The sequence below is a fragment of the Octodon degus genome, unplaced genomic scaffold (genome assembly GCF_000260255.1).
Source record: "Octodon degus isolate 3935 unplaced genomic scaffold, OctDeg1.0 scaffold00125, whole genome shotgun sequence".
NCBI lineage: Eukaryota > Metazoa > Chordata > Mammalia > Rodentia > Octodontidae > Octodon > Octodon degus.
The window spans coordinates 2,350,920-2,363,288 of NW_004524701.1; positions in this window are offsets into that span (position 1 = coordinate 2,350,920).

Genomic DNA, 12,369 nt, shown 5'->3' on the forward strand with positions numbered 1-12,369 from the left:
GGGGATTATAATTTTTCTAAGTGATTTAGCTATCTATAATAATTTCAAGTAGATAAGTAACTAAATTTGGTTTACCTTTCAAAAAAAGACCTCTCTTGTGAAGGCCTTGAGCTCGCTTTGAAGCCCAGGCTGATCTCAAACTTGTAAGGATGCTCCTGCCTCTGCCTCCTGAGAGATGGAGTGCTGGGATTACGGGTGTGTGCCACCTCATCCAGCTCTTATGTAAAACTTAGATAAAGCCCATTAAGAATGTTTAACTCCTTCCAGGCATAGTAGTAAATACCTATGATCCCAGCTGCTCAGGAGGCTGAAGCAAAAGGATCACAATTTCTTTTCTTTTTTCTTTTTATGTATTTGGTTGTTATAGGGTCTCACTATGCAGCCTGGATTCATAGTGATCCTCCTGTTTTCAGCCTCCCTAGTACTAGGATTATAGGCATGTGCCACAACACCTCACTCTGTGGCCAGCTCAGCCCACCCTGGGGCAGGACTGGTGTGGCATGTGGTGCTAGGGATCGAACTGTAGTCCCTGCACTTGCCTAAGCAGGTGCTTTAGTCTGCTGAGCTATCTTGCTGGCCCTGGATCACAATTTCAAAGCCAACTTGGGCAACTTGGTAAGACTCAGTCTCAAAGTAAAAAAAGGGATAGGGACATAGCTCAGTGGTAGTGTTGCAGGCAGCTGAATTAGATAGAAATATTACAGGCAGTAAGACAGGGCCAGGCCCTCAAGGAGACAATATGGAAGACAAGGTGACTTTGCAACTTTGGAAGAGACAGGCACTCCAGCTTTGGGCCACACCTCAAGGCAAAAGAATAAACAAATGCAGCCACATACTTCCCTAGGGATGGGCATCAGGGATTGATAGAAATAGGTATCAAACACCTTGAAAGAGCCAGAAAAAGTCACTAACAGGAACAGACCCTGTCCACTATTCATGCCCATGAGAAACTGGACTCGCTTCCTCATTTGGTCCTGGATTTAATCAATTTTACTTGAGGAATGGTGCTTTTATCTTATTGATTGACCACAGTTTTTTTGTGATCCAGGGCCAGCAAGATAGCTCAGTGGACTAAAGCACATGCTTAGGCAACTCATGCCCACCTAAGTGAGTTCACATGTTCTCCGCCTTAGATTTGCCTCACCACATGGTTTTACTCCATAAAAATCCCTGGAAGAGACAGCTTCCCAGGGCAACCCACTAGGGTCCCCTTCTATCCCTCTCTCAGACAAAAGCTTTCTTTCTCCCAGAAATATTCTGCTGCTAACCTTCATTTGTTGCTAAAATTCATTCTTTGGTTTTAGAGAACACAAACTCAATGAGATACCTTTCAGGTTGGAAGTTTCATTCCCCTAAGTCAGTAGGGTGGTAGAGGCCCTGGACATAATTCACAGTGCAGTACAAAAGAATTTTAAGTCCCAGATTATTAAAAATGGTGTTTTGCTTGAGAGAGGAGTGGACAAAGGATTAGTGGCCCTGTTATCTTATGCCTTCTAAACTGGAAAGACAGGCAACTTCTGGATCACTCCCACGGGGGTGACCAGGACCTGTGCAGGTGGCCATGTAATATGTGCTTGCTTACGCGTTTGTTGCGAGGGATCAAGGCTGGCTTTTGGGTGTACACAGTGGCTCTGGATATTTTGTTGTTGTTGTTTTGGTTTGGTTTGGTTTGGCTTTTGGGGGGCTCTATGTTATACAGGGGTTCTCAGTCCCCAAACCCAAGTGTCTGCTCCCTGCTGCTATATCTAACCCTGTGGTGGGAGCTCCTGTCTCACCCAGTGGGCTAGTTCTACATTTCCAAGAACAAGTCCAACAACCACATCAGAAGCCAACACATTCTGAGCCAGTGATCACTAATGCAAAATAATCCTGGGGGTACTGAAAAAGTACAGTGAGCTTGCCAACATGGTGTCTACCCCTCCGATGCCAGCACCATTTGAGCTACCCACACCCCTGACTCAAGGGGATTTTTGTTTGTAATTCTCTCAAATTGAAAGATGAAAATGGGAGGTGGGGGCGTCAACCAGAGGTGGGGCCCACTCCTGTATTCCCACCATTCTGTGGGCTGAGGCAGGTGATCGCCCAGAGTTCTGTGCTAGCCTGGCTACACAGAGACTTCAAAGCCAGCCTGAACTACCTAGTGAGACCCTGTCTCAACAAAATAAATGAAAATCAAATAAAAATGTGAAAGTACTGAATAAAATTAGAAATGTGCAGACCACTCAGTTCATCATCCCACCATGAAACAAGCCTCAGAAATAGTTTTATGTGTAACATTTTCACTCTACTACCATAGAGCAGAATAGACACACAAATACTCATGTAGACCAATACTTAGTAAGATGAGGAACACTTCAGTTGTCCTTCTCAGGAGACAAACTTGTGTGCACTAACCCAGATACTTAAGTGGAATTTTTTTAATTGCAATCTATTATTATTAACATTCTATAATTATCCTTTATATACCAGTGCATTAAAGTTGTGATGGACAAAAATGCAATGCAGAGTGGTTAATGATGCATGGATTTGCCTTCCTTCCTTCCAATAAATGTGCTATATTTTTTTCAGTAGTTGGATTGTAGGTAGTTCTATTTGTTCTAGGATCACACATTTAATGCAAAGCTCAACAGCAAATCCAAGGGTCTGTGGCCCAGGCCCTCCTTTAACCAAAGCTGTCACACAGGACCTACAGTGCTCGGTTCCAGACCTCCCACCACCACTAGGATACCAAAGTCTGAGGGTGCCCAAGCTCCAGGCTACTTTAGAAAGTGGATCAGTGCTGTCCCGCACTGTGCAGCAGCATCTTGGTAGGTGACCACTACATCCACATCAGTGCTCCAGGCAGGTGACGATGGATCAGCTCAGGGGTGCACACTCACAATTCTGGCTACTCAGGAAGCATGGTCACAAGTTTTATGTCAGCCTGGGCAGCTTGGCAAGACCCTGAGTCAAAAATAAAATAATGAAGGGCTGGGGAGATAGCTCCACACTCCCCAAGTTCAATCCATGCTACTAATCTGAAAGAAAAATATTCTAATGACACAGTAAAATTCCTATCACCTCAGAATGTCCTAGAGCTATGTGTTTGTGATGACAGTTGGCATAGGCAAACTGCTACACAGCTTGTTGAATAAAAGTATAATTCACACAATTATCCACCATACACACCTGATGACAATAAATGACTATGTAATTTGTTTATCTGTTCACTATAATATAGTTTTCAATGTTATTTTAGTGTAATCCTTCACTTTCAAAACTAAAAGTGCTAGGTATGGTGGCTCACACCTGGAATCCAGCAACTCTGGGAGGTTGAGGCAGGAGGATCTCAAATCTCAAGGCCAACCCAAGCAATTTGGTGAGACTACATCTCAGAATGAAAAATAAAAGGGCTGAAAACAGTTTCGAGCTCCCTGGGTACAGTCTCCATGGCCAAAGAAACAAACAAACACACCTAGTGCCCAGGGCATCCCTCCAGCAGCCCCGTGCATCTGGAGTTTGTCCAGTCTCTGGATCACATCCTTTCTCTGGTGCCTACAGCAACTGTCTTGAAAACAGAACTAAAAATGACAAGGACGGCACAGGTGGGAGGTCAGGGCACATCCCCTTTTGCCAAAGCTGCGGTCCCAGAGAGCAAGACTGTGAAATCTATCAGAAGATCTGCCTCACTGCGGGCGATGAGAGAACACAGAGTCGCCACGGTTCTGCATTGGATGCGGAGAAACTCCCTTAGAGCCTGCTGGACACCAGACGCAGAGGCCCACCCCTCTGGGCTCCGCGACCATCCAGGCAGAGCAGAAGTTTGCGGTGAGGTTAACAGCAAAGGCAAGATGAGTTGGCCACTGCGCGGTGGCAACTGCGGCCCTGGCGGGTTTCTTGACTGAAGATCCTTACTTGTAACAAAATGAGAAAGAGTGGCGGCGGCCTGTGAGTGCCCAAGCGGACCTCTGAATACTTGGAAATTCTAGGTGAGCCTCTCATGAAAGGAAATGACGTGGCTGAGCAAATCTGACATACAAGTCTGGCGGCGCGAGGGAGCCCTCTGGCAGATACTCCGGCCACCTCACTTCGCGTGCTCCGCTTCGTGAACGTTGCCTTTGTTACAAATGGCCTGTTGGAAGGTAGGCGGCAGCTGTGCAGCGCAAGTCCATCCAAACCACCTTTCCACACCACCTTTCCACACGCCTGTCCTCGCTTCCTGTCCCTGGCACACGGTGGAAACCCGCGCAGCATCACAAGCATTTTACTTAGTGTTACACCTGCTATGGAGCTTCATGATCAGTGATCGACGTCACTCTTGGTGTTGCTCTGAGGTGCCACACCCTGCACCTGGGTGACACTGCTGTAGGCAGCTGAATTAGATACAAATATTATAGGCAGTCAGACAGGGCAGGCCCTCAAGGAGACAAGATGGAAGACAAGGTGAACTTGCAACTTGGAAGAGATAGACACTCTCTACAGGCCAGACTTCAAGACAAAAGAGGAAACAAACACAGCTACATACTTCCCCAGGAGGGGTCCCGGGAGATGGCTCAGTAGAATAAGCACTTCTCTGGCAAGCACAAGAGTCTGAGTTCAATCCTGGATTCCACAAAAATCAGGGGTTGATATTCTAAATAAGTATCAGTCACCTTGAAAGAGCCCCAATAAGTCACTAACCGAACCCCCAACAGGAAGAGACCTTGTGCTGTATTCAAGCCCAGTCCACTTGCTGCTTGCTACATGACTGGCTTCCCCATTTGATACTGGATTTAATCAATTTTACCTGAGCAGTGGTGCTTGTAACCGCATTGGTTGACCATAGTTTTGTTCCACCTCATGCCCACCTAAGCGACTTCTCATGTTCTCCACCACCTTAGACCCACCTCACCACATGGTGTTCCTCTATGAAAGTCCCTGGAAGAGACACCTTCCCAGGGACAACCTGCTTGGAGGGCCCCACCTTCTGTCTCTCCCTTGGACAAAATCTTTCTTTCCCCAATAAATATATTCTGCTCATAACCTCTGTTCCTAAAATCCATCCTTCAGTTTTAGAGAACAAGAACTCATCCCAGATACTTTGCAGGTCACAAGTTTCATTTTTCCTGTACATCTTTTGGAGATCATCCACCCAAGACCAGTTTTTCTCCCTGTGTCAAGACAGTGAATAAGATAACTCCACACTCCCCAGTATGTGGCACAGTCCCCAGGCTCTCTCCTTCCTAGGCTCCCTTCTTTCCCCAGGCCCACAAGTCCAGATCAGAGTAAATTAGCACTACAGTAGTTCTAAGTGCTAAGTGAGAAGAGCATCTCTTGTTCCACACCACAGAGCTGGAAGTGATTAAGCTCAGTGATGCAGGCCCTTTGAACAACTGGCCAAAACTTAAGCCTACAGCACCAGTTAGCCAAGTTTTGAATGCAAAGGAAAGAAAATGTGCCTCTGCAGAAAACACTGAAGGATAAGAAAGGGGAAACATCCATGTGGCTGATCTGGAGAACGCACCTGGGGTCTGGAGTCTGGAGAGAAAGAGCACCGTTACTGAAGATTGAACCCAGGTCCTTCATACTGATCTATAGTCCAGCCCTTAAAAAAAACAAAAACAAAAACAAAAAGTGAAGGGCTGGTGAGATAGCTCAGTGGATTAAAGTACCTGCTTAGGCAGACACAGGGACTGGGGTTCAATCCCAGGTGTGCAGTGCCTGCCCCACCCCCATGGTGCTCTGAGGGTGATTGAAACTGGCCTGGTGGCATGCTCCTGTAATCCCAGTGCTTGGGAGGCTGAAAATAGGAGGATCACTACAAGTCTGATCTGTGTAGTGAGACCCTGTACACCCTGTACTGAATACATAAAAGAAAAATTCCAAATTTTTAAATTGCTCAAACTACACTGAACTCACTATTTTTTTTTTTTTTTTTTTTATGTATTCAGTACAGAGTGTATAGGGTCTCACTACACAGATCGGACTCCTAGTGATCCTCTTGTTTTCAGCCTCCCAAGTGCTGTGATTACAGGTACGTGCCACCAGGCCTAGTCTCAATTACCATCTCATTGAGCTCCAGGGGCAGGGCCAGCACCACGGGGGATCAAACCCTGGTCTCCTGCCACAGTTCGCTGAGCTGTCTGGCCTGCCCAAGGATGCTATTCTAGGCACAGTGATCACACACATTATCCCAACACTCCAGAAGGCTGAAGTAGAGGACTGTGAATTCATTGTAGGGCCAGTCAGATAGCTCAGCAGGCTAAAGCACCTGCTTAGGCAAACTCAGGGACCAGGGTTCAATCCCCCTGGTGTGGCATGCCAGCCCTTCCCCCGGGGGGCACTGAGGTGGTGACTGAGACTGGGCGTGGTGGCACACTCCCAGCACTTGGGAGACCGGAAACAGGAGGATCACTGTGAGTCCAATCTATATAGTGAGACCCTGAACACCCTGTACCAAATACATAAAAAATAAAAATAAAAAAAAAAAGAATAGCATTCTCTTACACCAAAGCCCAGCCTAGAGCACTGTCCAGACTCTCTTCAATTCCTTTTGTTGTTGTTCTATTTTATTTTGCTGTTTTGGGTTTTTTTTGTACTGTTGTAGGCACCTAAATTAGATAGAAATACTGTAGGCAGTCAGCAGCGTTAGACCCTCAAAGAGACAATTTGGAAGACAAGGTGATTTTGCAACTTTGGAAGAGATAGACATTCCAGCTTTGAGTCACACCTCAAGACAAAAAAATAAACAAATTTAGCCACATACTTCCCTAGGGACAGGCATCAGGGATTGATATTCTAAATAGGTATCAATCATCATGAAAGAACCAGAAAGAGTCACTAACAGGAAGAGATCCTGTCCAGTACTCATGCCCACTCGCTGTGTAACTCACTTCCCCATTCCGTCCTGCATTTAATTAATTTTACTTGAGCAATGGTGCTTGAAATCTCATTGGTTGACTATAGTTTTGTCCCACCTAAGCGAGTTCCCATGTTCTCCACCACCTTAGTCCTGCCTCACTGCATGGTTTCATTGTATAAAAATCCCTGGAAGAGATAGTTTCCTGGGTACATCCTGCTCAGGGACCCCTCATGTCCCTCTTTTGGACAGAAGCTTTCTTTCCCCCAATAAATATTGGGCTCTTAATCACCATTGTTTCTAAAATTCATTCTTCAGTTTTAGAGAACATGAACTCATCCCAGGTACCTTTCAGTTTGGGAGGTTCATTCCCCTTTATCAGTAGCAGTGGAATTTGAGTGCAGAACCTTACACTAAGCTATATGCCCTCTCCTTTTACATTTTGTGTTGTGATGGGGCCCTGCTAAGTTGCCCAGGCGAAATTGCTCCTGTTAGAGACCTGGGTCTCTTGCCACAGTCTCCCAAGCAGCTGGGACTTCAGGCAACTGCCTACCACACCATCTCCTAGGTTCTCTGAAGGCTAAAGGAGGTGCAAAAGCTGCTGGGGAAAAGGTTGGAGCTAGCAGATATAGGCACACAGGGTTAAGGGAGAACCATCACTATGCAAGGAACAGGACAGCTAATAGGGACATTGCAGCAGGCCACCCAGCCTATCAGCCCAGATAACCATTGGCCACCACAAACCTTTAACTTAAGGTTTGTGCATTGTTTTCAGCATAGCACTGTGTGCAACAGAGACTGCAATAGAAATGCACCTGCCTGGGTACTGAGAAGCCAAATACTCCTGGGATACTCTGTTTGCTGCGGTGAACCCAAGCGACAGTAGACTGTTCCTGGCACACACCCTTATGCAGCTACTTCTGTGTCAATGGTGCACAGTAGGCAATGGTCACACCATGGAAAGTATTTGTGTATCTAAACACATCGAAAACAAAACAACAAAAATATTTGCTGTAGTGGCACATGCCTGTAGTCCTAGCACTCAGAAGGCTGAGGCAGGTGAATCACTGTAAGTTAGAGGCCATCCTCAGCTACATAATGAGTTGAAGGCCAGTCTGAACTACACAGAGAGACCCTGTCTCAAAAAATAAAACAAGGTCAGGGAGATAGCTCAGTGAAATAAGTGCTTGCCCAGCAAGTACAGGGTTCTGAGTTCAATCTCTGGCACCACTAAAAAAAAAAAAAAAAGTTTCATTACATAGTGAGATCCTGTCTAAAGAAAACACAATATAAAAGATAAAATCTGGTAACTCATATGGACATTTACCACTGAATGGAGCTTGTGGGAAAGTTCACGAGTGGCGAGTGAACACGAAAGCCCAGTGGGAGGCTATCCACAGCTGTGACGCTATATACTAGGGACACTACACACACCATATTTTTAGGTGTAATTGTATTTATTTATTCAGTCAGTTTTTAATTTATTTATTTTCTCAGGCCAGCAAGACAGCTCAGCCATCTAAAGAGCCTGATTAGGCAAGTGCAGGGACTGAGGTTCGATCCCACCTACTCCCCCCAGCCCCACCCCCCGAGCAGGTAAGCCGTCCACAAAATAATAATAATAATGACAATAATAATAACAATATAGTTATTTTCTCTGTACTGGGGCCTGAACCTAGGGCTTTTTGCACTGAACTACATTCTCTTACCCCTTTTGAATTTTTTATTTTGAGACAGGTTCTCACTAAGTCCCTGAATTGCCCAGGCTGGTCTTAAATTTGTAATCCTCCTGCCTCAGCCTCTTGGAGTACTGGGACTTCAGGCACGTTCTACTAACCCCAGTTTAAATGTTACCTTTTGTTTTGTTTTACTTTGGTTTGGTTTAGTTGTTTTGAGACAGGATCTCCGTATGTAGTACAGGTAGTTCTTGAACGCAAGTATGTAGCCCAAACGGGCCTAAAATTTAAGGTGATCCTCTTGTCTCAGTTTCCTGAGTGCTGGGATTACAGGAGTATGTAACTATGCCCAGTTTCAGTGTACTTTTTAAGTATTTTTTTCCTTCAAAAGTGAATTACTAATATTTTTTTGTTTTGTTTTGTTTTCTTTTCTTTTGGTGGTTACCAGGGATCAGACTCAGAACCTTGCACTTGCCAGGCAAACTAATTCTTTTTTTTTTTTTTTACTTTAAAAATGTTAACATTTTGATTCTTTTATAACAATACCTTGCTAAGAATACAAACCCATTTTGCAAGTTTACAAAAAAAGTTATCTTTATATCCTAACTATTCCAGGAATTTTTTTCTATTTAAAATGTTTTATGAGTTAAACTTTTTCACTAGACACTAAAAGACACACACGTCTGCCCAGGTGGAATTCAGGAGGCGAGGCATAAAGTCACTCATTGATAAAGTAAAGGACAGCAACTTGGCTTTATTTATTTACTTTTTTTTTGGTGGGGGAACCAGGGATTGAACTCAGTCCCTTGCTCTTGCCAGGCAAGCACTTATTTTACTGAGCCACCTCCCCGCCCCCCCCCCATTTATTTATTTATTTATTTATTTATTTCATCTGTTTTGGAGACAGTGTCTCACTGTATAGTTCAGGCTGGCCTTGAGCTCACTTTGTAGCCCAGGTTGGTCTTGAAAAAAATGATCCTCCTCCCTTGGGCTTCCAAGTGCTGGGATTACAGGCTTGTGCCACAACAGCCAGCTAGCAACTTCACTTAAAAATGAGGAAACAGGGCTGGTGAGATGGCTCAGTGGTCTAAAGCACCTACTTAGAACAAGCTTAGCAAAGCACAGGGACCGTGGTTCAATCCCCCAGCCCCACATGCCAGCCAGCTTCACCCCCCGGTGGGCTGAGCTGGCCACACACAAATAAATAAATAAATAAATAAAATTTTTTAAAAAATGAGGAAATACACCAGATGTGGTGGTATATACCTGGAATCCCAGATCTCTGAGAGGCAGAGGCAGGGAGACTGAAAGCTGAGCAACTCATTGAGAAACCTTCTGAAAATAAAAAATTCTCCAGTACCTCCAAAAAAGAGGAGTAAGAGATGGAGGAGGGGGAGGCGCAACAGATTCCAAGGGTTCAAATGCTGTTTTTAGGCCATCTTAGACTATCTATCTTCAAGACTACCTCCAAAACCATCTCTTCCCAAGCCCAGATTGTAGCCCATTTTTCTCGGGGCTCACACCTGCTCTTCTCTGGGTACTTCCTTATCTCTACACGGTAGCATCCCCTGCCCCTCAACTGGGTGTCCCAAAACTCCCTGCAATGATGTCAGCAACTTGGCAGGCCAGGGAGAGGGCCTCACCTAGGTGGGGGAATCCCTCAGCATCTGGTAATCAGACTATCCTATTTTATGATAAGGATTCTCTGGAATCCCTCCTGAAGGATGTGCTTGAGAATAATTTATAGCTAACTTTTTCTTTTCTTTTCTTTTTTTAACTTTTTCTTATGTAAGTTATAATACACTAGAAAATAATGATTAAAAGGTATGAATTGGTAAATAGATAAGCACATCATGCTGTCGTCTATTATCAGTGTCAGAAGACGTCCCACACAACTGAGTGTGCCATACATTTACATGCCAAGCAGTGTGGCAGCAGATTTATGCCAGCAGCACCACAAACACACCTGCAGTGTGCTGCACGCTGTGCTACCAGGTGATAGGCGTCCTTCAGCTCCTGTGGGATTGCCACTATGCCCTCAGGGTGCTGGTGACAGAAGCCACAGTATCCGCCACATGATGTCATTCACTGCCTAAAGGTTCGGTCAGTGACCTCCTGTCCTCTCATCTCTCTGTTACGTACAGTAGTGAAGATAATGTAACACTGTATAAATAGTTGTTATACCGTATTATTTAGGGAAAAACTCGGCACGTGTTCAGTACAGCCACAATTTTTTTTTATCATATTTCAATCTGCAGCTGGTTGGATCTACTCAAGGGGACCAGAAAACTGACTATCCCCACTAACCTATATTTTTCTAGTGCAGTCTATGAAATACTAACTAATGATTTTGGAATTTATTTTGATTTGGTTTGAGTCTGTCACACCTAGAGCAGCCATCTACTCCTGATTATAAACACCCCTTAGTGCCTGAGTGGCAAGCAGACCTAGGACAGGTCGGGCTTTCGTTGTGTCCCTCACAGACCTAATTCCAGGAAAGAGACAGAACAAAGAGTTACTTGCACGGCACTGAAATAAATCACTGCTAATTGTGATGCCCTGGAAATTCTAACAACTTAGCTTGGGCGTGTAGTTACACCAATTACCTGGAAAATGCTACTGAAGTGTTCAGTAAGCACCCGTGCCTTGGCCCCCTTGGCCTGCATCTGTGTCGCTGGGAGCATCTGTTTTGAGGCACAATGGCCTCTTTGTTGCAGACCCACAGGTAAAAAAGGATTCACACTCAGAGGTGACAGGAGCCCTTCATCATGCAGCCCGGGGGACGCCTCGCCCTCCAAGCCTAAAGGTTCTCCGTCTGTGCCTGTTCAAACCAAGCCCTGCTCTCTTCTTGCCTCCCGTCCTACCGCCCTGCAATTTCTTTTTCCTTAAGGCATGTTATTTCAGTGGAAATACTAAGTTACACAAAGGAGGCAAAGAGTGTTTACTTGTCTGTTCAGCTAAAGTAATCTTATTGAAATAAATTAAGACAGGATTAGTGAAAAAAGAGAAAAGCTTCTACCAAGAAAGCAAAAAGGTTTTAATAGTGCTCAAAATTAATTAGAGGGACAGCTTAGCATCACTGTTATATTCCTAAATTTTTTCTCGTTATCATCAAGAGCTTTTCATTTTATTTGTTTTTTGTTTGTTTGGGGTTTTGCTGTAGTTTTTGAGACAGGCTCTTACTCTCTATGTCAAACTGCTCTTGAACTTGCAATAATCTTCTTGCGTTAGCCTCTTGAGTACTAGGATTTATTTACAGGATTTATTTATTTATTTATTTACCCTAGGATTTATTTATTTACCCTACTTGGCTCATCGGGAGCATTTAGAAAACTGATTCACAGGCACTTTTCTAGAAAAGATGTTCTCAAAGGCAAAATTTACTTTACCTAGACAAAATATATAAAAGCAATTTAAAGCACATAGAAGATAAAGGAAATTTCACGTTTTTCTCACAAAGCATATTTTTTTAATTACCCTGATCTTTCTTTTTTTTATATCAGCTTAGAAGCTTGTTCACTATCCACGCTGAGTAACCTGACTCTGGGAATATTCATATCTTGGCTCTTCCCCTAAACTCAATAATGTAACAAATAAAAATTGCAGGTGGCCATTGTTTTAGACTCAGCTCCTCCACTGGACCCCAGCAAGCAAAAGTAAGTAAAGACAGAGTCAATTGGCCCTGCCACTGAGGAACCAAGCCCAGAAAGAATGGCAATCATAAAGCAATCAACCAACAACAAATTTTGGAGAGTATATGGGAAAGATGGAGCCCTACTCCACTGCTGGTGGGAATGTAGACTGGTGTGCTGTCTTCTTGTCCCTATTTTAGAAAAAAGAGTAACTTTAAGATAAGCCTCCACAGCCTGGCCTGTA